The sequence below is a fragment of the Cyanistes caeruleus genome, chromosome 4, assembly GCF_971803275.1.
Source record: "Cyanistes caeruleus chromosome 4, bCyaCae1.hap1.1, whole genome shotgun sequence".
NCBI classification, from domain to species: domain Eukaryota; kingdom Metazoa; phylum Chordata; class Aves; order Passeriformes; family Paridae; genus Cyanistes; species Cyanistes caeruleus.
Window position 1 is genome coordinate 40465954 of NC_141704.1, and position 26241 is coordinate 40492194.

General features: G+C 36.2%; 1 long non-coding RNA gene across 4 annotated transcripts; it reads left to right on the top strand.

Annotated features, from left to right (window-relative positions):
• The first annotated feature begins 1400 nt into the window (after positions 1–1400).
• Positions 1401–12963, top strand: LOC111937294 (uncharacterized). Of its 4 annotated transcripts, XR_015286494.1 has the most exons (6): positions 1403–1455; positions 4501–4666; positions 5838–5941; positions 6666–6795; positions 11492–11575; positions 12039–12963. It is a non-coding gene; the product is annotated as an uncharacterized LOC111937294 (long non-coding RNA). The 4 variants fall into 4 exon arrangements; XR_015286495.1 differs by lacking the exon at positions 6666–6795 and having other exon boundaries at positions 1401–1455; XR_002868546.2 differs by lacking the exon at positions 4501–4666 and having other exon boundaries at positions 1401–1455.
• The last annotated feature ends 13278 nt before the right edge of the window (positions 12964–26241 follow it).

Consider the following 26241-nt stretch of genomic DNA (forward strand, 5'->3'; position numbering starts at 1 on the left):
AGTATTAATTCCCATAGCTCATTTGGACCTGCAGGGGAATAACAATTTTTAGATCCAAATAAGCTATTCAGTATTCCCCTTTGGTATTATTAATTTTGTTTTTTTCAGAGCAACTTCTTGAATGTGTACCAAATGAACATATTTAGCACTAAAATTAACTACATTCAGATAACTCATCTGTTTAAAAAACCTCTGAGAAACACATGCACATAGATCTTTGCAACTCTGAATGTAAGCAAAAACAGGGGAAATACAATCACAGAGTATAATATTGTAATAAAACATCAGAACATGTGAAAAACCTCAGTCACCAAGTTATTGGCTTCATATGGACTCATAATTAATTCACAGTCTGCTTCAAATGTGGCTGGGAGAAAGGACATAAACCAAGAATGTGGGTTTTGTTGTTTTCCCCTCTGTGACTTCATTTCTGCCAGATTCCAAATGAAATGAAACCAAGGCTGGCATTACACAAAAATTTAATTCAGATGAAACTTCACACACTAAAGTCATTAAGCATACATTGCCTAAATAAAAAATGAGATGTTTGCAAGCTGCCTTGACGTGGTCTGGAAAGTCTAGTACATAAAAAAGCAGCCCAGTGAATTGTCAAATGCTACTGAGGGTAAATAAAAAGAAACCTCCTCTGGCCCTTTATTCCTCCTTTATTCTCCTACAATTACTTTGCAGATACAATACTCCAGATAAAATAGAGAGTTATAAACCAGCATGCTGAAGCAGAATGATTTCTTATATTACTAAGTCACTGCAATGCAATTTGAAAAAAAAAAAAAGAAAAAAAAGAGAAGTAATAATTTATTACTTCAGAAGAATTTACACCATTTCAATTTGTCATATAGTAAATGAAGAACTATGACTCTTGTCTCTTGCCTGCAGATGCTAGTAGTAATCATAACTTCTTAAAGGTTAAGTCTCTTCATTATGTCCAAGGTGCCCAAACTATGATACTGATGACACTGATTGTTTTGGATGGCTTCCTGTTTTGGCATGAATAGTAGTGCTTTCTAACTGGCACCAGACCATGTTCGAAGCATATAAAGGGCAACTTACAGAGCAGACAAGTCAGTTCATTTCAATTTGCTATATATCAGCCTGAATATCTACTGAAAATAATTAGACACATATAAATCAAAGCTCTGGAGAACTACTGATAGGACTGTGACTACTGCTACTATGACTCTTCTCATCTCATTGGAGTGAATTTCAGCTGCTCTGCCTCAGCTGTAGTTTATGCTCAGCTCTCACAACGTGTATGTGGGTCTAGTGATTGAAATAAACATCTAGTTATCATTATATTGTAGCCTGAAGTCGACCAAAACTCACTGCAGCTGTGCAAATTACTAAAAATTAGTTTAACTGATACTGTCATGAGATCCACTGCACTGGCTGAGGGTAGTTACAGCAATCCATGGTTCTGCCTGACCTTCCTCATCTGTAAGTAACTCACAAAGAACATTAATAAAACAGTGAACAGAGCTTAGTTTTCACTGGCAGGAATGACTCAGTTATAGTATCCCTTCTTTCTCTAGGAAGATAATATGCACCAGAAATCGCTCATTGTGAATTAAATAAAATACAGTATGAAAATAACAAAAGAAGAAAACATCTTTATCTAAGTAGAAGACATCCAACTATTTGTGTGGATCTTTAGGGTGGTGTTATTGTTATGTAGAAGGTGTTTGAGTGATGAAAAAGTAAGATACAGATTAATACCTTGAATAGCAAGAATACCAGAGGTACTGTATTATAAAATCTGAATTTATTTTCAACTGCTTGCATTTTTGTACTGACCTCTTACAAACTAGACAAAAGCAGACTTCTCAATACAGAAGGGGTAAAATGTCTTTAAATGGCACTTCATTAAGGAAATATTTAAAAAGAATTCATAGTCTTGCTGTTAAACCTTTATAAGTTTGATCTTGTACATTTAAAGAGAGAATCTTTTGTCTGTCTTGTCTGTTCCATTTGAGAAGTTCTGTGTACTATACATAAAAATATAAGGAGTTTGCATGTCAGACCAAGAAATGTAGAGACACTGAATTTACAGAATTGGAAGGGACCCATCAGAATCACCAAGTTCAGCTTCTGGCTCTGCACGGGACACCCCAAGAATCACACCATGTGCCTAAGAGCATTATTCAAACATTTCTTGAAATCCAATTCTCTTGTAATCCAGTCTTAATTGATTTGACTTAAATTGAACTAAAAATCTATGGATTTTATAAGGTATAAATAACGGATATATTTATCTACCATAGATCCATATCTTGCTGCAAAAATCAGGACAAAAATCTATGTGTTTTGTTTTGTAGTTGTTTTGAACTAAGGAGGCTGCAGCTTCAGGTCTGAGACAGAATGATTATGTTGCTGTATTTACTCACAAAGGCATTGTTTAATCCTACAGGTATTGCTAGCAGTATTCTTGGATCATTGTCAGTGTTAGAGAAATTATCTTTTGTTCATCTGCTATTTGTCTGGTTTATTTTAGTTCTTCTGGAAATGTTTCAGGAAAAAAGTGATGTAATGACTTATCCAGCTTCAGAACTGGAGAGATTAACATTGGAGAGAGGCAGAAAATTAAAAAATGTAAGAAAAGGAAGTTTACATTCACACACTGAAATATATATCGTGTGTAGACACGGAAAATCCTGGATATTGAAAAGGTTTATCAAAGTCAATGAGAATAGCCAAATATTGTAACCGTAAGCATGTACATAAATCTTTTCAGGATCCAGGGCTTTGTTAATAAGTTTTGCTTCATGATGAAATTACATATTTGAACAAAACAAACTGCAAGACTTGGATAATCAATCAATTTCAAAATCAGTTGAAAACAAAATGAAGTAATCTATTTTTTACAGTTAAAAAATATAACTTAAACCTGGTTGGTTTATTGTTCCTCAAAAATGTAATGTTTACTGGAAAAAAATAACCACCTATTTTTCCTCACTTCCTGCTTCTCTCTTCACCTAAATTACTGAAAAATCTATTATTAAAATTACTTCTTTTTTTCCTAAAGCACTTTCAAATTAAGGTTATGTGTTTCCGTTTTAGAACCTATGAATAATATAATTTCAATTAGACTTTAAATGTTTTAAACCATGGCATAAATCAAATACTACATGCACATATGCAAGTTTAACTGTATACTTTTTAATAGTTCTCAGTACTACAGTCAGGAAAGCATGTAGGGATGGAGTTGAACATCAGTAAATTAAGGACCGAGGGATCAATCAGTATTTTGTCTTTACTTTCTTGTAACAGATTACTTCCCTTTCACTGGGGCAGGAAAATTCAGTGGAAGCTTCAGTCAACAGAAAACGACACATTAATTTTATAGAATGTGCCCTGGGAACATGTCAGGTGATTTCAAATTTGGGCAACTCTTGCCCTTTTGTCTTCATTTCAACCCAAGTATGTGTTTTTTGACAGAAACAGATTATAAGCAAGAAATTGGAAGCATGTTCTTCTTCTGTCTGATATATACACATCTTTTTAATGGATGACTGCAGACTACTCTCTGGATGTGAGCATGTGCTTTGGCCAACCTGATATTTTTCATCCTCTTCTAGTAAAACACATCTGTGTCTGTTTTGTAATCTTCCATTGGTCTGCATTTACAAAAGCTTCTTTGAAATAGCATCTTTTGTTAGGAGTTTTCATTTTCTGCTCCTAGGTTGCACTGTAGCAACCAGTTTTCTGTGGCCTTACCTATTCTCTCACAATGTGCTTAAATCAATGGGATCTTAGTGCACATTCACTATTTCTTCCCTGAAATAATACTCCTCTCTGCAAATTCACTTTCTGCATCTTGCATCCAGGAATTTTCTATACATGCACAGTGCCAGAAGGAAAAGGCTCTTTAAGAAGACAGTGTGTCACACAGGCATACAGACTTGTAGGTTGGTGGATTTCAGGTATTTCCTGACTAGGAAAGGTCTGTATTGGTGGGAGAAGGGAAGCCAGAAACTGATGGCTGGCCCCTGGTTGACATAAATCCTGAGAAAACTCTCAACACTTATTTTAAGATCACATAGCCAAACCTTGCTGAGTGAACCACATTAGTCTGAAAGACATTTCAAAGTGGGGCAGGCTGATTGTGGGCACCTCTTAACGCAGCCCGGAAAGGAAGGTTTAGAAACTGAAATGTCAGCTCATGGTCAGGCTGTAGATTGCTTACATCTCTGTTAATTATGTTAACTGTTTAATGACAATTAATTTAAGTTGCAAAGCTGTGATCAATTTTTGGCAAATGTTTAGGTAAGGAGTGATAGCTGGAACTAGGCTCTACTGAGTTAATGAACGTTCTAAGGAGAAATATTAACCTTGTTCAGACAAAGACAGAAAGCAGTAGCTGAGTGATGATGAAACCATTGCTAGCCAGGCAGTCTGCACAGCAGCTCTGCTCAGCAGGGACAGAAGGAAGAACTCCTTGACATGCAAGAGAGCTCAGGGAGTATATATCTCCTGGGTGCACAGGATGATTCCTTGGTAGCAGCCCTACACTTTGGAAGAGCAGCTGGCAAATTTTCTGGAGGCAAATATCTGAAGGCTTGCTGTGTGCCTGCCTCTCAAGGCTATGGAAGAAAGGTGTGGACAGCCTTAGAAAGACCTTTGTAAAGGGATGAAGCCTTCCTGTGCCCAGGTGAGAACAAAGATCCACAAAATGGGCAGTTTGCACTGGGAACATGTATTGGTGAAGGTCCAGAATGACTCAGGCTATTCCTGTTGTCTTGATGTGATCAGATATGTCCCATGTATTAGTAGCTAGCCTCATCAGTGTAGAGCTGGGTAAAGGCATAGTAATTGTAAGCATGGCTTCAAAAGAGAAATTATATTAATAAGAAATTCCAAAACCTAATAAATTTTTAGCTCATAAGCAGTTAAAAGTCCCCCAGCAAAATACAAATATTTGTATTTTGTACATTAATGGCCATCCCTCACTGGCTGAGCATATCTTAGTTATTTCATCCATGCATGGAAATTACTGCCTTACAGCTGTATAAACACTGAAAATCAGGTTGTCTAATTGACTAACCTCTTCCTGTGTTTGTTTATGTAAATAGGTTTACTCACTTATGCTCTCCTAATGTGGGTGGGAAAAGACTGATGTGATTTTAAGCAGTCTTGAATGCAGTTAGTTTTTCTAGAAAAGTCCTAGATAAAGTTGCAAGACCATATACCAGAGATTCAGAGGGCACTTCACTCTGTGCCTACTTTTATTCTGACTTTGTAGTATTTCAGTGTAATGGTGAGAGATAGTTTTGATAGAATATTTTGAACAAAATAATCCATTCCCATACATAAAAAAAATAAATTGCTAGCTTAAGTGAGACATGTCAAAATGTGCAGTTTTATGGAGAGACAAACTTATAAAACAGCAATAGAGTTACACAGCATTTCTGTATCCTGACAAAAAGATGAACAAGTGATTCCTACTGCTATCTATAATGAGTTCAGTGAACTTTCTCTATAGCTGATAATGAGATCCAGCTGATAAGAGTTGTTAGTCAAAATGATGTTTGTGACTGAGCTATGTGAGGTTGTTGAGGACAGTAGGATCAGTGGTCTTTCTTTCTTTGGAGGAGCAGGTTGAACAGTCAGAACCTCTGTGGGAAGTGGTTACTGGGTCCTGGGGAAGGATCTGACTTCTGGAGGTGGACCCCATGAGGCACCAGTACAGGATCAAAAGATAGATAAATATTTGGATTTAGACTGTAAATTTAGCTTGTCTTTTCTGTTCCTAAGTGTGATAAAACTCTGTTGCAGCCCCATGGAAATATCTTCTCTCTTTCTTTGTTTCTCCAATTCTCTAGAGAGAAGCTGCACTGCCTATTACCAGCCTTGAAGACTCTGCTCAGGATCTGCACAGCCCAGTGGAGATGGTGTGGAGATATTTCTTGCTGCTGGATATATCTAGGTAAAAAAAAAAACAAACAACAAACACAAAACCAAGCAAAAAACCCCCAAAACAACCTGAACCAACCCAACCCAAAAACCTAGTTAAAGCTGGCATTTGTGAATTAGTAATGTAATTAAAAGGATAGAGCATGAGGCTTCTGAATATTAAAATATTAATAATCAGAATGTCAGCATCTTTGACATCTAGAATGTGCCATCAAATAAAGTGTAGGACAAAACTTAGTGCCAAGGATTCTGTGAGGAGCAAGTAAAACATCCTTGTATGGTGCATCTCTGGGAACACTGGGATTTTGCTCACTAGAACGAAGGCTTAGCCAAGACTGCTTGTCTGTTTTTCTTCATATGGGCCTTGGACAGAAATGAGGAAAAGAAAAACAATTTGACAGATGAATCTGCTCAACTGATCAGGGGGAAAGCCTGGGAAGGAAGACAACTGAGAAAGCTTATTGGAAAGCTGCATGTGGAATTAGAATAGATGAAACAAAGCATAAAACCTCCAGAGAGGCATTCACTGTTCATACAAAATTTTTGACTTTTGAAATGAGAAAATATTTTTAAATATCTTGGTTTGTTTTTATTTTTTTTTTTTTGCTTTTCTTTTTGTTATAGCCAAGGAATCCAATTTTAGGCAACTTATGCAAAGAAGAACTTCTGATCTTTGTACCTGTTGCATATATTATATTGCATGTCTTGGGATGAAAGAGAGAAAACTGTTTTTTCAGGTGATCTCCTGATCTCCTCATAGTCTCTGAGCACAACTTTGACATAAATGGAAATCTTCTCCTGGTGGAAAAAGAGATGGTGGTGTGGCTGAACAACAGTCATGCTGCTTTGGAAGGCTGCTCAGACGAGGTGGGTGCAGGCAATTGGCTCATGTAGCTCAGGGAAGAAAGCAAGGAGTGACAACACCTATTTCAAAGAAAGCTGAGTTTAGGTCAGCATGAGGAGGACTGGAGGGTGAGCTTTGGTTTAGATCAGCTGGCTGTACCTGTTGAGAGGATCAGCTGGTTGTTTAATTGCTTATTTTATTTAATTTATCTCTCAAGTTAATGAAGAACGTGAGTGTTTTCCCAGGCTAGCCTGACTAGCACGGAGGAAGGGTTTAGGTTGCTCAATAGACTATAAAAACAGACAGGCAACAAAATGAACTTAGATAGAAACAGGCTTGAGCTGGATTCAATATAGATATTCTCTCCTGCTGACTGGGGATACCCAGTGCCATCATAACAAACATATCAGAACCAGTAATAGGAATCATATTTGCATTGTGATCCTACTGTATGCTGAATTGCTACATTCTGCTTTTATTGTGATTTCACTGCTCAGTCATATCCCTCTGCTAAATCAAAATCCAGTGTAGCATGAAATATCTCCAAATAAGTAAGTTTAGCATTAAACATTAAACCCTTCTCATGTGAAATGTCTAAGAGAAGCTTCTCAGAGAGTAATGAATTCTGACGGAGCATACAGGATAAAAAGGGATTTTATTTTCAAAGTCTATTTTTCAGTTGCTACAGGCACATATCAGACAGGAGGAGGGAAGGGAGGGAGAATCAGTGAAATTGCCAGAGTGGTGTGTCCAGCTGATATTTCTTAATGTTACTTTATGTTGAAGTTAATCTTACACAAAAAGTGTTTTTTTTTTATTCAAGCAAAAGGATAGTCCTCTGAAAATAAAACAGATTTCTGAAAATTTATGATCAGATACTTTATATATAAACATGTTTATTTTACCACTAGGTGCCCCCACAACCATAGGAATGTTAATTGTAAAAAACTGATACAATAAAATGTTTTGAAGAAAGTGTAGGCAGTTAGAAGTCTCTGACAAGTACCATTTATGCTATCCCCTGCATCAAAGACCTGATACCATTATAAAGGTCTTGGGTTTTACACGTTATATAGCTTTAAAGTGTTTTTAAGTACAAATAAACTAAATGTTCCTCCCCTAGCCCCCATTCTGCATCTTGAAATAGTCCATTATCACCATATCTCTATTTTTTTTTTCCAAATGAAAATGGAGTAGTGTGTGTAAATGGTTTGCAATTAATTTTGTATGTCAGCCATAAATGTGCATGAGATCAATTACCAAAAAGAATTATTCTTCTGAAATGGAAATTTCTATCTGAATATTTATTCAAGGTCATATGTGTAATTTTTTGGCTGAGACAGGATAGCTGAAGACCAGGACTATGAAAATTTTGGCTTCTATGCAGCTAGCTGTACTTGTGGCAGCTTAGAAGGGTTCTACTCACTGGGTGTTTAAATCTCTAAATAGAATTTCATTTTGACTCAGTAGAAATGCTCGTTGCATTTTATGTTTTGCTGAGTGGTGGACTATGTCATAGTGTAGCAGAAAAAGGATTTAGATGAAGAAACAGTATTTTGATTTTTCTGTGTTTACACTTTGTCATGTCTCTTATTAGCTGGATATGTGTATACATATATAAAAATCAATATTTTGCCATTGTATTTTTTAAAAACAGGAGGGAACAATAAAATTTCACAAGACTGTGGGATGAGAGATTTCAGGAGAAGGACAGAAACACTTGATTTTGGGCAAGCATCACTTGCAGACTTCAGCTGTGAAGGCCAGAAATCATAGTAACAGCAAAATAAACTTATCTAATTCCAGAGACAGAGAATAGACTGTTATTCCATGTAGCCCATCAATCAAAAGCACTGCTTAAGAAAACAGCTGCTCAACTATTCTATTGTAGCCCACAGTAAATTTGGATTCTGATCACCACTCAGTTGTCCCCGTCTCTCTCCATCACCAATACTATTCTTTGTGTTTGAAAATGCAAATGGTAAGATGCTTGCTGCACTTTGACTTGCATACCTTAGATTTTCATTTAGTGGTAGTTAAAAAATAAAAAACCAGCTCTCATTTGGTGCTCTGTACAAGTGTTGTATCTCAGCTAGGGAGTTAATTGACCTGGAATAATACATGTAATACTTTCTTGTGTTACTAGTGTATTTCTTTCCAGAATGATGTGGTTCTTGACGCTCTCAATACTGTAATTTGATCTTTCATTCTCCTTGTCTGCAATCCCACTAAGCATTTCCCTCCTTCCATCATCTTGAGATCCCACTGTAGCCATGTCTGTTTCTGCCCCTTTGAGGTGAGAAAATTGTATCAGGTGATACAATTGTGTTGAAACCTCTCAGTTCTTTGTACTTTGTACTTCTTATTGTACTTTGATCTTTCATTCTCCTCGTCTGCAATCCCACTAAGCATTTCCCTCCTTCCATCATCTTGAGATCCCACTGTAGCCATGTTTGTTTCTGCCCCTTTGAGGTGAGAAAATTGTATCAGGTGATACAATTGTGTTGAAACCTCTCAGTTCAGTTTGCTCTTCAACTCCTTTATTCTGCTTTGGAAATTATAATTTATTTATTTTTTTCTTTTTAAGTAGAAAATTAAAATTATTAACCTGGTTCCAAGGATGGAAATTGTGAATGCCCTACCCCAGGAAGTGTTTGAGGCTGTGTGGATGGAGCTGTGAACAACATGGTCTAGTGGAAGGTGTCCCTGCTCATGGCAGGGTGTTATGAACCAGATGATTAAGGTTTCTTCCATCAGTCCATTCTACAATTCTATGACATTGGGTGTTCCTTTCGTCCTTTAAAAAACGTTTCTGTGGATTTTCTCCTGACCATCCAATGTTGCTTCTCCTTTAGCAAGCTCTGGAAAATTGGAAGGAATCTTAAAAAATAAAATTTGATATAATAGTTATATGGTTGAAAATTTGTTGTCCAGAATATTAATTTAAAATTCACAAAAGTTAAAACTAATATAATTGTCCCAAATCTGTTTGTGCATTCTTTAGAGATGGCATATTCATTTCATGATGGGGGGAGAGGTGGAGCAGTTTCTTTAGTGTTAGTAATGTGACAGGAAGATTAGAGATTACATAGAGAAAATTATTCCTCTTTCAGATGTTTTGTTGATTATCTTATTCGTATTTAATGAATCCTGTCCTTCAGTTCCTAATGAAAAAAATAAATGAAAATACCAGGGAAAAAGCAAAGTCTGCAGTGCTACCTAGTTTAGCTTCTGTAGCTGTCTGATCTCCAACAGTCTGCCTTGAAATGTCTGTATTTAACCTTCATATTAGCAGTGTAAAAAGGTGGAAGGCAGATACTGTTGCCTTTGTGTTTCCACTCTAATGACATGGAAATTCCACAAGTGAAATGTTTAACATCCGGGCAGTTAGTTCACAACATAACAAGAGCACTGAAAAAGAACACCCATGTTCCAAAAATGTATGTAAATTTACTGATATTAGCAGATCTGAGAGCAAAACAAGACAGTTGGATAGATGAAACAGACAAATGATCATCTGCTCTGTCATTATAGTTTGAGTTTTGTGTGTAATATTTCTTCTAGTGCAACTCTAGTTGTGGTTTCCTTTTGTGGTTTATTTTCTTGCTGTGAGGGTTATGGAAGGTTCTGTGATGAGAAGATTGATAAGATGGGACACCTCTGTGAAATTTTCCACTCATATCCTAAAATCACATCTGTTATGTATTTATGAAGAATGAATGAACTAAGTGTTACCAGTTAAATTTATCATGCTGCTTAGAAATGGACTGTGTTCAGAAATGGCTTGAAATATTTTATCCAGCTACAGAGCAACTACAGTCAAATGTAATGAAATCTGTTTGTACCTCAGGGCTGGAGATGGCTTGTTCATTTGCTATGATGTCTAAAATTGCCCCCTTTAGACTGACAAATGAGAGGTGTTGTAGGGCAAGAATAGCTAACCTCAGAATCTTTGAAAATGCATCAATTCCTTGTTCCTTACTTCCCACATCTCCCACACCTAGCTCAGCATGAGGAAAGGCATGGATCCTGCATCTGTATTTGTCACCCTTTCCTCCAATAAGTTGTTTGAACTGGGAATCATGAAAAGCATGAATTATAGTCTTTAAAATGTTATCACTGGAAATTTAATAAAGAACTCTTATCTTTAAGGCTCTATTGCAATGATGGTTTTCAGATAAATAAAATATGTATCTGTGCCCAGTAGAGAGGGAAGTAAACATGGGGTACACATGAAAATGAAGAACAGGTGATCTGCTCTGTAACTTAATTTTGCTTTTCTAGAAAACATTCTGTATTTTCCCTAAAAGGTTTATTGGCCACTTTCCCTGGGGTACTAAAATTAATCAATAATATCTTGATGTGTATGGACCTGCCATCTGAAAATATCAGTACATGTGGATATTAGATGTCATGATGTTTTGTGCCATGAAAATGTCAGTATATATTAAGCAGAATAAAATCATTGTTTTATTAGTTGTAACAATATTTATTTATATAAAATCCATTCAATTTCCCTAAATTATATTCGTAATGGCAAAAGAGAAAAATATCAGATCCTCATCTTTCAAGAGCTCTTTCTGGATAAAATTGTCCTCTCCTGAAGAGTTTCTGTTGTATTTCAGTCCTTAGTTCAATCACTTATCTCCCTGAATATAACTGAAATGTTAAATATTTTAGCACTGAAAGTCTTTTCCTTATTCCCTCTGCTTTCTTCAGTTTTTTAGGCTTTGTTCTTTGAGTCACTGCTGACTTGCATGTTGGGGCTTCTAAAGAAAGCTGCACCTTGCCTTGGGAACACAGGTGAGCTAAATTTCCCATCTAATGGTACAGTGAAAAAAATTACCTTTTACTAAATATTTCTTGTTTTGATTTCCTTGAAACATCACGGGGAAGTCATGAATACAATTTCTTTGTAATGTGTCTGACCAATACCCTTAATCAGCAGAGAAAATAGATGGAGTAAAAAGGAGTCAGGGTCCATCAGATTGTGTTGTACTAAATATCACTAGAGAGAATATATGTTGGGAGCCTGGCTGCAGTCTCCTGTGAGCTGTTCCTCTTTGCCCAACATCTTGTAATTTAGACCTGAGGAGCTAAATCAATTTCTCTTGTAGAGGGTCTGCTGATTGCACAAAACAGCAACATCAGTACAAAGTGAATTTTCTCTGCGCTCATTAGACTTTCATTGGACTGTGCTACTGCAGGATCTTGCATGTTGGAGATTAGAAAAGGAGGGGTAGAGAAGCAGGTGACTTTTTTGTAGTTCTTTCAGCTGACTCAGAACCTGCAGCTAAGAGGAGCCCAGAGGACCAGTGCCAGCTCTCCCAGGACTTTATAAACAGTCACGTCTCCTGGCTCTGCTTTGTAGCTGGCTGACTCATAGTCCTCCTTGTAAAGAGCACCTGCAGACCTGAGTGGCTGCTCTGAGACTGCTCATCCAACATGGAAAACTACAGCACCGAGCCATAAGCAGTGCAGAAACTCTGCAGTGGTGAACTAGGCATTTAGTATCCTTTTCTGATCATAATTTTCCCTGTGAGGGGGGAAGAAGAAATCATTATTTTCTATTTCAGTTCTTGATTATTTCCATTCTTATTTCAATTTAGGGTTTGCTCTGTTAGTATCTCTTACTACCTTTGTCTGATTTCTGGGTGTTCCTGCCGGTCTGATTTGATTTTCATGTGCAGACTATTTTACTGGATCATGCATTAAGTGAAGATAAACCAATAACTATGGTTACTGTGGAGCTGCAACGTAAAAATCTAGCTTTCATATCTAAACAGAAAAACCTCAGTCTTAAAAGGGACTAGTGTCTTTCACGTTTATTAAGGATTATAAGAGACAGGAAATGAGAAAAAACAAACACAGATTCTTTTTAGTGTTTTTTTTTCCTTCTTAGTGTGAGAAGCACATTGCTTCAGTAACCATTATATCTCTTGGTATCATCATATTCGTACAGTATCCTGAAGGATTTAGGAAAATGAGTAGTTTGAATCATTCACTGAAGGGAAAACAGAAATATTGTAAATGGCATACTTATAGAAAACTACCTGAATTTTTTTATTCTCCTGTGAATTACTACTGTTTTGTTTAGGATTGGTTTTAATCAATAAATCACTATATGTATCTTGAAAAATGCATTTATAAGAAGCTAAGGTATCTCTGATTAAATATCACATCCCTCTTCACGGCGCATTATGGTTTTTGTGTGTTCTTCAGTCTATCTCACGATAATGAAAAGACTTATCCAAATACTGGATCTAATATTAATTTTTCCACATATAAAAATTAATCTGTGGCAGTGTCTTTAAATGCCAGAGGAAAATGATGATTTAGAAAACCCTTCTGATATGTGTTTTTCTGAGCTGCCTCAAGTGATAGTTCTCATGAGCAATGGCAAGATCAAAGATGAAACTAAGGTTTCAGGTCTTGAAGACCCACTAGTAGAGTACATTTTCTAGTACAGCTTCAGACAGAGGATGACTGTATATACCCTTCAAGGCCTTTCTGAAATGCAGACTGGTGTGTTTTGAGTAGTGATGATTGGGAAGTCTTCAAAAGTTCACTCCTAATCTGAGCTAAAACATTGAAGTTTGGGCACTTGTTCGTCATCCGAATAAGCCATCACAGGAAATGGGCTATTCTTCAGTTCTTGGTGTCATCAAATGAAGTCTCAAAAAAAGGTTGCTAGAAGGAAACCTTGGGTGAAACTTGATTACTTATTGAACATGGAGGAGACCAGATCTTTGGAACATATCTAGCCTTTGGAGCAGAGTTGAAGTCTAGGAAAAGCAAGACACAAACAGCAATTCTAACAGCTGAGAAACTTGGAAACCAGGGAAGTGATATTGGCATGTTATGGGAGAAAACCTGACTGCTGGTAATGCTGAGCCAGTTCAGTAGAAGTCCTAGAACTTTAATTTAATGGAGTTGCAGTCTGGGCAGCTCATGGGGAGAGTGTTGTGCTCTCTAGTTGCCCTTCACAGCCCTACAACTTTTGTGAGTCTGCAGTTTAGTCCTCACCAACTTTCCGAAACCCAAAAGGTACATGTGCTCTTCTACACTGTGTAAGCTCTCAAAGAAAGGCAGGACAGTTTTCAAGCATGTCATGCTGTTATTTGTCCAGCCCAATATTGTACTTTACTAGAAAATCCTTTTCCCAGAGCAAAGATTTAGGTTGGAAGTACTAAACTAACCCTGTGGCTTTCTGCTTAAGCAGTGGCTAGGCTCTAATTGGAGCTTGTCAGGTTTTGTGGCTTCTAAATTCCAGTGGTGGAAGCACTTGTGTCTTTCATAATATGACTGTTGCAGTTTCTGCCGTTTTGCTTGATGAGAACGTGAGAGTCTATGCTTCATCTTGTAAACTCACTTTACTCTTCCAAATAAACATCTCATTTTCTTTCCCAAATTACCAACTTTTAGATATTTTTCTGTTTAATAAACACTATGTGGAACGTCCAACTGGCTTATACAAGTGTTTAAAAATAAATTTTCTCTGTGTTGAAGTTAACCACTCATGCCTTTGGTAGATGAGGTTATTTTTGGACCAGTGAAAGCTGATGGTACGTTTTCTGCTCCTTCCCAAGAGAAATTAAGTTCCAGAACCTTCCAAGTCAGAGCCAGAGTCAAGCTGCCTACATAGTTTCAGCTGAAAACTCAGTTAAGTATCAGAGGCACAGAGCAAGTTAAACACACACATAGGTATGCTGAGCCCTGTACGTGACATATTGCATTCATTTACCTATCATATATTGGATAATTTTTTGTAGCTATCACTGCTTTTTTTAACATCTCTTTTCCTTCACTGTATCTTCTGTTTTATCTTTCCATTTTACTTCATTTTGTAAGTAAATGTGTTGCAATATAACAAGATCTGCAATACAAAAATCTGGAGTTCTGGCAAGATATAAACCAGTAATAGACAGATTGCTTAAAGATGTATCCATACAAATTTTTATAAGAAAGCTAAGGAAAAGGTGTTGAAAGGGAGTACACCACAAAGTCTTAGTCTGTGTGTCTCATGGAATATCCTCACTGTACAAAACTGCTCGATGAAAGAAACATTTATTAAGGAGCTGCCACTTCTCATTTCATTATGTGGGTTTAAAAAATTCTTGACAGACAGTGCCCTTCAGACTGTTAGAATGGTCTTTCATTGTCTGTGGGAAATTTCAAATTAGATTTATTTTTTTAACATTTACTTGTTCCAGTGCTTAATGTTCACTTAGATTAATCTTCTGTAAACTGGAAAATTTCTTACTGGAGGCCAACTCCATCCTGGGCTACATGGGAAAGAGCGTGGGCAGCAGGGAAGGGGTGCAGATTCTGCCCCTCTGCTCTGCTATTGTGAGATCCCACCTGGAGTTCTGCATCCAGCTCTGGGGTCCTCAACACAGGCCTGAATGAGTCCAAGGAGAACCACTAAGGTGTTCACAGGGCTAAAGCACCTCTCCTATGAACACAGGCTGAGAGAGTTGGGGTTTTTCATCCTGGAGTAGAGAAGGCTTGAGGAAGATCTTATAGCATGTTCCAATACAAGGGAGCTACAAGAAAGTTGGAGAGGAACTTTTCACAGGAGCATGTAGTGACAAAATAAGGGGGAATGGCCTTCAGCTGAAGGAGAGTAGGTTTAGATTGGATATTAAAAGAAATTTTTTACTGTGAGGGTGGTGAGGTACTGGAACAGGTTGCCCAGGGAGGTCATGGGCTCCCTATCCCTGGAGGTGTTCATGACCTGAGCAACTAGATCAAGTGTAAGGTGCCCATGACAGGGGCAGGGAGACCTAGGTGATCTTCAAAGTTCCTTCCAAACCATATCTTTCTCTGATTTATGAAACACATTTGTCTGTGAAGCCGGTTTGACTGGAAAATAGAACTCAAGAGTCCTTTTAAGAGTCAGCCTTGAAGGAATGTGGAAGCAATGGACAAGTTAGAGGATATATTTGTATTTTCAAGGAGATGAGTTTGGGCTGTGGTTAAAAAATTCATGGGGACCTTTTTAAAGCATTTGGCAATTACATGGGGTTCACTGGCTGTCCAGTAAGCTGATATTGTGGCCTGTCTTCAGTGAGTGGGAAGACTTAACACTTGTGAGAGGTTCTGAAGTGATCTTGGATCTTAAGGGCAAGTCATATAAAAGTCAGTGTTTTGACTCTTTGGCATTCTGCATGCCTTGTCTGAAAATTTTTGGTCTTTAATAGTAGCTAGGAGAGAAAAAATGAACAGTATGAAATAAGTACACATAACTGACTTTCCATTTATATACCCAAGGTACAAATCAAATAACAGAGCACTGAAGAACAGAAAAGAAATGTGGATTCATAGAAAACTATGGGATGTGACACCCTTTAAAAAAAAAAATATTGCTGCATCCAGTAGCATGGCTTGGTTTGCTTTTCTGTAGACTACTTTTATTATTTAGAAAGTGCCTAATTATAGTTCATCACCCATAGTTGCAGCTGTAATTATTAATTCTGATGATCCTTTACAGGATAATTAAAAACTCTAACTATCAAACATAGCTCATGCAATCAATAAATTTTTTTCAGTTAGTGTTGTGAATTCTAAGTATTTAACAAAACACATTTTTGGTGTCTCTCTCTATGTAGGTATCACATCTTTCTAAAAGAGTGTATTAAAGTTCTGCTTAACAATGCTTTGTAATACAAAGTCATTACTACTCATAAGAATTGGTTTTTCAAAGTGCTGAATTGTACCAAGGCTTTCAGAACCGGAAAGTTTGAGGTGGGTGTATTTCAGGTAGTTTTATATATTTGGCTCATACCATTGTCTTTGGACAAAATGTCACTATACAACTCCAGAAGCAAGATCTGGTATACAAGACTCCTGCAGGGCTCAGCTGAGACCCTCAGCTGAAATGATGGTGCCCCTGGGAAAACTCATTTAAGAAAGGGCAAAACCACTGGCTAGAGAAGACTGAGGAAAAAAACTGCCTGAATGCAGCTTCAGTGTTTCCCTTTGGTATTTAACTTCAAATATCAGTCCCAAACCAAGTTTTTCAATATTCCATTAGAGCACCAGACTGATGGAAATTTCAGTTTAATTGTTACCCACCAGATAATTTGCTAAGGTTAAGTTCTGGCATGCATTTGTTTTGCAAAGGAACACTTTAGCTGAACAATTACATAAACAATATAAAAAAAAAATTCAGCTCTGTGAGAGAAAAAAAATGCTTTTGAATTTTCTTCAAATTTCCTCTTCTGTACAGAAATATATTCTGAGAATACAGCATCTCCAACTACTGCTTTTTATCATCATGTGTCTGTCTTAAAAAAAAAAAATTCTTTTCAAAACTTTCTTTTTTTTCACATCCTATACTGAGATTTGTTCAGTTTCTGACAGGCAGTGCTGGCAGAGGTTCATTATCTGCTGCCCAGAGGTTGCCCCACTGAACCATTAAGAAAAGGTTTGTCATAATTTGATCTCTCCCTCAGCTCGGTAGAAATCTTGGACAGTAGCTCCTGGCTCTTGTTTTCACTTACATAGCAGAGGAATCTATTATTCCTGTGTGCAGCAGAACAGTGAGGTGAAAAGGTTAAATTCAAGTCCCATTTTTGATCTTCTGAGAAAAGACAACCTTCATTTTAGAAATACTGCTATTGTAAATACCTAATAATAAGAAGTCTCTTTATTCTGAAGTTTATGTAGGGTTGTTTTAGTTTTGTTTTGTTTAACTTTTACTGTCTTGTCTGGGCATAAGCCCAACATCAGAAGTACAGGTTCTTTTTCCTCTTTCTTTAATGGCATGTTTCGTTTGGTGAACAGTACTTCTGAATATTAACATTATTATTTAAACTCAGTATATCACGAATTACATTAGAGTGTTTCTGAACTGGAAGAACTATGAAATGTGAATTCTGGCTAGTAGTCTTTCTATATGAACATACAAAAGGCAGATAGCTATGTATCCATTATTTTATCTGAAAAGATATTCAAAGAGATTTGCAGTGGAGGATGAGCTCAACAGCTCTCTCTCTCGCTCGCTCTCTCTCTCTCTCTCTCTCTATATATATATATATATATATGTATATTATTTTTTTTTGCTTGATTATTTGAAAATGTTTTATAGGAGTAGTAGGCAAAATAGCTGATGAGGTATTTTTGAAGAAAACAACCTGATGTGTTGCTGATGCTTATCTGTAAATTCTGTTTAAATCAAAGAGCCAAAGGGGAAAAATAAAATTTATTTAAAATTTTCATAAAGCTAATTCTTGTGACTGTTTCACTATGGAAAAACATCATTTTATCAACTAGGCAATATCAAAATGCACTAAAAAATTACTTGGAAAAGGGACAGAATAAATTAATCTATTTGAAAGCAGTTTTGTGTCAGTTCAGGAGTTTCAGAAAGCAAATCAATGAATAAGACCTCAGCTATGGTTCATTAACTTAGGTCTATTAAGGGAAAAACTGAACAAGATCAGGCGCTGAGATATTGAACTTTAGTCTTGATTTTTAATATATTATACTAGGCAAAGCTGAATGTCTAACTGCCTGTTGCTAAGAAGCTAATATAAAATACAGGCTTACTAATTGAGGCACTAGAGAAGAAGGGTTCACTTGATTGACTGCAGTGAGATCCAAAAGATTTGAAATATGTAGGAAGCGAATAATTATGGAGAGCTGATAGCAAAAAAAGCCCCAAAAACCCAAGGATTTGCTTGATGAGGATGATCCCTAGGACTATTCATAGCATAGAGGGTCTGATCATGCTCTATATTTTCTGGTGAGACCTGTAGCAAATTATTTTCTTTTAAACCAAGTTTTAAGAAAATGAATATACAAAATGTTGGGATCTTAAAAGAGTAATAATTATTTATTCTTCTTTATTTCTTTGTAGCACCCTAAACAGAATTTGTAGATATATTACCACTGTTAAAAATTTTATGGTTTAAGTTTCCTTTTGGAATTATACAAGCAGTATAAGCTTTCTTGTTGTAAATCAAAATAATAACTTCTAATTATATGGACCAAAATAAGTCTATATATCTTGCAATATCTTTCATATAATTTCTAATTTCTAATATTTTAGTTGTTTTAAGTATTTTTATTGCTTATTCATCACCTCTGTTTCCCATCTAACATTCTCTGAAGTCAATGAAGTTCAGTGAATTTCGTGAATACTTGATTCAGATCTACAAACACTATAGGACAAACAAGACTATATTTAGTGAAATTTGAAACATAGTTTTAAGTTTGCAGTTAAGTTTCAGAAATAAATAAAAGAGAGTACACGTTCAGTAAAATTTATCCTGGCCCTGAAGTGGTGAAACATGTATTCTAGAAAGGAGTTGTGAGATGATAAATTTGGGTAATGTCTATACTTCTTTTTTTTTCCTCTTTGAGACTTCCCTTACACAATTAACACATCTTCAAGTACAAGAGTGGGTCATCCTAACACTTAGAAAAATGTGCAAATGTTCATTAGGAGAGTAGCTTGGCTGAACAGGACCCAGTCCACGAAGGGCATAGATTTGAGATCCAAAATGAGGACAGTCTGCACAGCAGGGACTTGGAAACATTGCTTGGGCCTGCACAGGTGGTGTCAGAAAAGCCAAAGCTAATTTAGAATTGAAGTGATGAGGGAAGTTGTAAGTGATTAAAAAATCTTTTACTGCTTCATGAGCAGTAAGAGATTAAATGGAAATGTGGGTTTATGATGAGATGGGTCAGTCACTCAGTGATGCAGGGGCTGCAGTTCAGGTAGAGACATCAGTGCCTTTGCCTACGTATTCACTATAAGGTCCCACAGATTTTTATGCCTAGGCACAGACTCCAAACAGAGGAACAACAATCAGTGGAGGCTGATCCTGTTATTCATAGAATGATGTACAGATTGAGGGAATCCCTAATGAATGCAAAATATCAAATGCTGGACTCATTTTCCAAGAATGAAAATAATGATAGAAGGAAGCTAATCAGCTTCGTCTGTTGTCCAGGAAAGGGTCTTAAAAATTATTTAAGAGAAATGTGAAGTTCTTTGTAAGAAAAAGGGCTACATCTATATGTGAATTTTCTTTGGCACAGTGTTCATGCAGTATCTTTGCATCTTTAAATAAATCCTGATATCTTTTATTTTAGCTCTCTATATTGAAATATTTTAGAATAGTGGATTTCTGATAAAAGTAGCTTTGGTGCAACCATTTGCTTTAAAAAGTTGTGTCAGCTTGGAGTTTTCCACACTTACCTCATCACAAACTGAATGTCAGGCTATTTGTAGAATATGCTACACACTATTTTTTTCTTTGATGTGTGTGGAAAAAAATAATATGTAAGAGGAGAGCTGAACAAAAATCGATTTCATTTTTGCCAGTGAATAGAGAAGACATTTTAGTGGAATCTGTGAAACCTGTTAATTTCATCATCATTTCCCAATCACTCACATTCTTGTGAAATAGGATCAAATATCTTACTAATTGTGAAATGCTGTGTATTATATCCATTTAGAGTGGCCAATGTGTATTCCACATATAAATATTTTAACCAATTATTGTATCCTGCCAGGAATTTAGAGATTAGAACATGGACAAATACTGATAAACTAAGAAAAGGAAAACTCCATGTCAGTATGAGGTAGGAAAATGTACACCTTGAATTCAAAGTTCTTTTAGACTCCTCCTGTAATTAGTCTCCCTCTTATAGGGACAGATACATTTTGAGAGAAAAGTAATGTACAGTAATTTAGTCTGATAGCAGGTTCTATTTGAGAAAAATGAAAGATCTGCATTAGAAGTTTCTTTGAATAGACCTTAGTTGTCAGCCATTAAAGATTCTATTTGCTGAGAAGAGATAACCACTGTTAATAGAAAAATAGAGCTGTAATAGCTAATACAAAACTGATAATAATTTCTAAGTCTTTAGTAAGTCAAGCCTTTTCACCTGTGATCTTCCTTCATATCAATTGACTGGTTGGGTAACCCTCTTTTTGTAATGTATAAATTAATGAATTAGTAGATACAGAGGCAAGATGAGAAGAATGACTCGTGCTTGCAGAACAGCAAATATAATTTGGGTATTATACCTCATAAGAGTACTTCATTTTTTTCCCCCCTATAAACTGTTTTTTACCTTATTCTTTCTTTTTCCTTTCTGTTTTTCACATATTCCAGGTGAACAGGTTAGATTTTTTCTAACTCCCTTTGATGTTTTTACCTTCAACTTGAATTCGTTGCAATAAATCAAGTAACACAATGCGGCTATTAATGTTGGATGAGATGAGCAAGCTTCCATAGGGACTACAAAAAGGTGGTGTGGGGGTGTGATTTAACAGATATGTTGACAGATTGTTTCTTTCATATCGATTCAGATAGCTGCTGCCTTCAAAAAAAGCTTAGCTAGCTGACATTTGCATATATTATGAAACTACTGTTTATTTGTTTCCCCACCTTCACTCCATTCAGTCAGATGTTTAATCAGTCAGGCTGTTTGTGCATTTCCATGCCGTGTTTAACAAGAAAGAAAAAGCAAAAGGACAACTTCTGTTGTAGAAATCTCAAGAAAGAAGGCACTTCTGAAGTGGTCAGATTTCAGAAATTAAATAGGACTGGTAGATATGCTTAACAGGCTGATACCAGTAATATAATGTAACACTGCAGCCTCGTGGAAGTCATTTCCAGAAATGAGAAAAACAAGTAAGTGGGAACAGGCCAGTGTGGATTTACCAGGAATAAATCAAACCTGACCAATTTGATTGCATTCTCTGAAGAGATTTCTAGGTCTATGGACCCAGGGTGACCAGAGCATGCAAGATAGCATCAGTTATTTCAGATATGCAAAACACAGTATTTCATCAGTCTCAATATAAATTTCTAAATCCGTGTTGTTTATCTCTCTTCTCCCCTACATTCCCGTTACTCTTAACATTTCTACTTTTCAAGGCTTTCATAGGACAAAAAACCATGTATTTACACACATGAGTATAAATTCACATGGCAGTGAATAATGGGTGATTGTATTTTCTGTGCAGTTTATTGTGCTTTCTGTAATGTCAGTCATTATTCTATCTGACATGGATTGCATTTTCAGATTGATGTGTTTAAAATTAATGAGGCATTTCTTTCCTCAGAGAAGAAGTTAATAAAGAACATTTTTCCCCATGAATTAGATAGATGAATTAATACAAATCAGCTCAATTTTTAGAGTTTTGTGATTTTCTTCTTTCTAGCAATGCACCTTAACAGTTAGAGGCTGAGGGAGCTGCAGTGACAGGAATACACAATGTCAATTCAAAAATTATTGGAAAAGTAAAAAAAAATCTTTCTTCAAGGGTGAAAAAGGAAGCATTTAAGGATATGCGTAAGCTTTTCAGTGTAGGAAAACAAATTTTAAAGTCATCCAACCATACATATTTTCCTTATCTTCATATGTATAGCAGTTGCTAACTGGAGAGAATCACATATGAAATGAGAACCTACAGATTCAGGAATTGCTTGAGATGAAACTTGGCATTCACCTTGAATTCTAAATGGCTTCAAATGCAGCTCTTGTTGAATGGATCACAAGAGAAGAGAAAAATTTGAGGTAGAAAAACATTAAATATGAAATTCATTGTTTGTAAATAATTTTACCAGCCTGCTGTTCAATATAGTAATTTTTTTATATATATAAAAAGGAGTTAGAGTCTTCACACTGTCTCTTTAAATATCAGTCTTGGAATTGAAATGCACCTTGTGTTCTTCTGGTGAACTCTGTAAGAGATACAGTAGAATATTGTAACTTTGTGAAGTTTTTGGATGTAAACAGAATATTTTCATGCAATGATACCTATCATTTTTATACATTCTTTAGTTTCCTTTTCTAACAAAATTAGTCTCTGAACATTATTTACTTATGTTTGCATTTGTGAAAATCTATGACTTTCCATCTTTTGTTGTTTTCAACTGATGACCCTTTTAATGAGGAATCTCTAGTTCAAGTCCTAGCTTCTTGCATTCAGTAAAGTGGGGCTGTTTGCACCAGCTTAATCTGTGGGTGTTTGGTGTTCTGGGGAGATTCGATTCAATTGTTTGACAAATTGTGACACTAGTTTTGAGCATAGCACCTTCACTCTTAAAAAGGGCCTACAAAATTATTTCCAGGAAATAAAATGAGCTCAGACTGGCCATGAGTAAAGCTCCTACCTGCAAGCACTCCTTGGGCCCATTATCTTGGAGACAGCAGTACTCTGCCAGCTACAGCTTGAGGTCTCTGGCTAGGAGCTGGCTTAGGGCAGTGGTGTGCCCAACAGGTATGGCTTTATTTAACTGCATGCATATTCTTATGAATGCCATTTTTGCAAAAGTATTTGGTTAAGAAGAGTTCCATTCTTGTAAAATATTTCATTTGCTGTGCACATTCATATGTGAATCAATTTACATTGTTCAGACAGCATGCTCGTTTCAGTGCTTTAGGCAATAATGCCATTGTTCTGAGGTGAAGGTGTGAACTGTTTAACCAACAGTATATTTGCATTTTAAGTTATGTGCATGTGTAAGGCTGTGGTATAGAATGAAGTTGCAGCAGAGATGTACAGGATGTAGTTTTAATGTTTTACACACGTGGGCAACTCGGTCTTGCTGGTGATAACACAAGCTAAATTACTTCAGTTCTCATCTTCTTCCATCACCTTCCAATGTGTCCAGAAATACTGACAAGTCATTTCACAGTTTATTGGAAAGGAACTGGAACAAATCATGCAAAAAAAATCTTAGGATATACTTCTAGAAGAGTCTGCAACAACAAGGTGCAGTATCTGTGAGAAAATGTTTGCTCTCAGCTATGGCTTTTCATTTTGATGCCTGACACCAAGAAACCCTGAGCACTCTAATCCTCTGAATTGAATTTGAAATGAAATGACATCCAAAAAGATTACATGCTTTACTTCCATCAGGTGTCTGACTGAATTTCTTTGTAAACTTTAGAAAGAGAATTGTTTTAAAGTATTTTTATAACATTGCAGTCTTCTAAAGCTTCCCTTAAAATTCTTAAGTTTTTTGAACCCTTATACTACCTAGAACCTACATACCCTCCTTTTCTCTCTTCTTCTTTAAAACCTGCCATTCCTTTTTAAATGTCATCTCATACAGATGCCAGCTATACAAATGTAAGTGCAGAAGAACTCCTATAACTGTTGCCTATTAAATTTGCAATGAATTTAGAGAACCCTGTCAATGCTACAACATCTGGGCTACTACATTCCTATTTAGTTCTGCCAAACAGTTTAGAGCAACAGTGGGAGTAGAGAACACTTCTGCTAAATATGCAGTAATTTATCTTTGTTGCTCTGCATGTGTAATTATGCAAATATCACCTTTGGAAACTTATTTTATTGATCAAGGAAGAGAATACAGGTGATATGATGCTCTCACTAAAACATAAAAAAGACAATAGTGGAAGCAGGAGTAGCATTTATGATGTTAGTGTTCCTACACATTTTTAATCTTCCTAGGAATACACCAAATTAGCAAAGCATAACAGAACCAGCTGGAAGCATCTTGTACTTTTACTATGAGCATCATCATGATTTTTTCTGTCTTTTAATATTCTTTAGATGTTTTGACTTCAAATTGGGACCAGCTTGAAAAACGAGGCTGTCTCTTCCAGATCTGAAATTCTTCCTGTTTAGGTTCTCCTAATGCTTCTCAATAAGAAACTTAGTTTAATATAGCAATAACAATGTCAGCTGCCATAAATTAATTAATGTGTTACAGAAATGATAATATTTAGGATCACTGCTCTCATCTAGAAGATCACCTTTAGCAGTGATTTTTTGAACAACCTAAAACATTCATTCCTGGCACCTACCTGATACCTGAGACTTTTGCATGCCCAGGTGGGTTAAGTGATACCCAACTCTTCAACTACATTCTGCCTACCTTTCCTTCTGCTTTTCTTCTTTTTTTCTTTTCTCTTGTTAATTTCAGTTTCAGCTGACTGGCACTGTTCCTACATGTGCAGACAATGCCTTTGTGCTCCTGCTTTCAGCTGAAGTCACATGTGATCTTCTCTGAGTGCAGACAGGCGTTCTGTGTTCACCCATGCTGGCCTTCTGCAGAGCTTGATTGCCTTCCTGCACACAGGAAAGGACCATTTCCCTGCTCTGAGGAGACTGAGAAAATCAGTCAGGTCTCCTGTACCCCTCTGCCTCCTAAGGCAGTTTCATGTGTGATACTAAAAAGCAGGTACCTGAAGAGGCTAAAAATTGATTTTCTGAAGTTCAGGATTTTAATCCTTCTGTCAATCTTGCTCACTTCCCTTAAACTCCCATCTCACAATCAATACTGCAGATGGTGTTCTAAGGATATTATGATTGGAAATATCCATAACAAGGTTAGCTATTGCTGAGAGCTACAGCTATGAAAGTATTACATATAGAGTAAACTAGTTTAGTAGGTGAACATTTCTTACTAAAATATTATGAAATGTGTTGTTCAGATGCACAAGAAGGAAAGCTGAAATGGTTGTCTGTCTACTTATACCAGCTTAGTATATAATGCTAATTTTACTCTCCTGAAATTATATGAACAAGCCAAATAACTAGGAGCTGTGTTTAATTAATGGCAAAATGGCCTCTGTATCCAGAAATGAAAAAGCAAGTAGCACACAGGTCAAATTATTTTAAGATTAAATTGTTTTAAGGGTGTCAGACCACAGGCTAAGAGCTTATTCATAAGGATGTTACAAAGATACAGTCTTTTGCACGCTATAAGACTGGTTTTAGTAATTAGTTTTAGAAATTAGTGTCTTGAATGATGTGGAATTGTTGTTCCTGGCCTGGGTTATGAGGAGGAAATACTCAATTTTTAAAAAAAACTTTCTTATGAATGATGACTCCGCTTTCCCTTCTCACCACTCCCTTACTAACATGCAACAGAAATAATTGGTTCTTCCTTGCTTTATCCACTCTTTCTGCTGTGGAGTGTATTAATGCAGTTATAAGGATTACTGTTTTTCAATACTTACATTCAAAACACCCTCTTCAGTTTCATATGTGATTTGTGCTCTTCTCATGCCCTAATACTTACTTTTTCTTGATTTGCATTTATTAAAATTATAATTTTTTTGCCATTCACTATAATTTTTTAATTTGGCTGTATTTTTAATCAAGTGTGATTTTTGTATTTTTTTTTGTTTTTCTAATCGAGTGTAACCTCTTCTTTTGAATATCTTGCAAGAAAAATCTGAAGTGATTTCTATGTATCAGAGCATTTGTTTTCTTTTTTCTCAGATGATGCTTAATGAGTAACAAAAGCAGCTGTTCTTAATGTGCCATGTCCTCCTCAGTAAGAGACTTTGGTTTGTTTGGTTTTTTTTTGACCAAGTTTAATTTGAGATGACTTTTTCTGAAATCTCACAAATTACCCTGATCAAGGTATTTTCTCCATTCCCTGTGAAAATAGAGAAAACTGTTTTTGATGTTTTACTTCTTGCTGAGTGTGAGGTGTGAGAGCAATACTGTGAATGCCTCA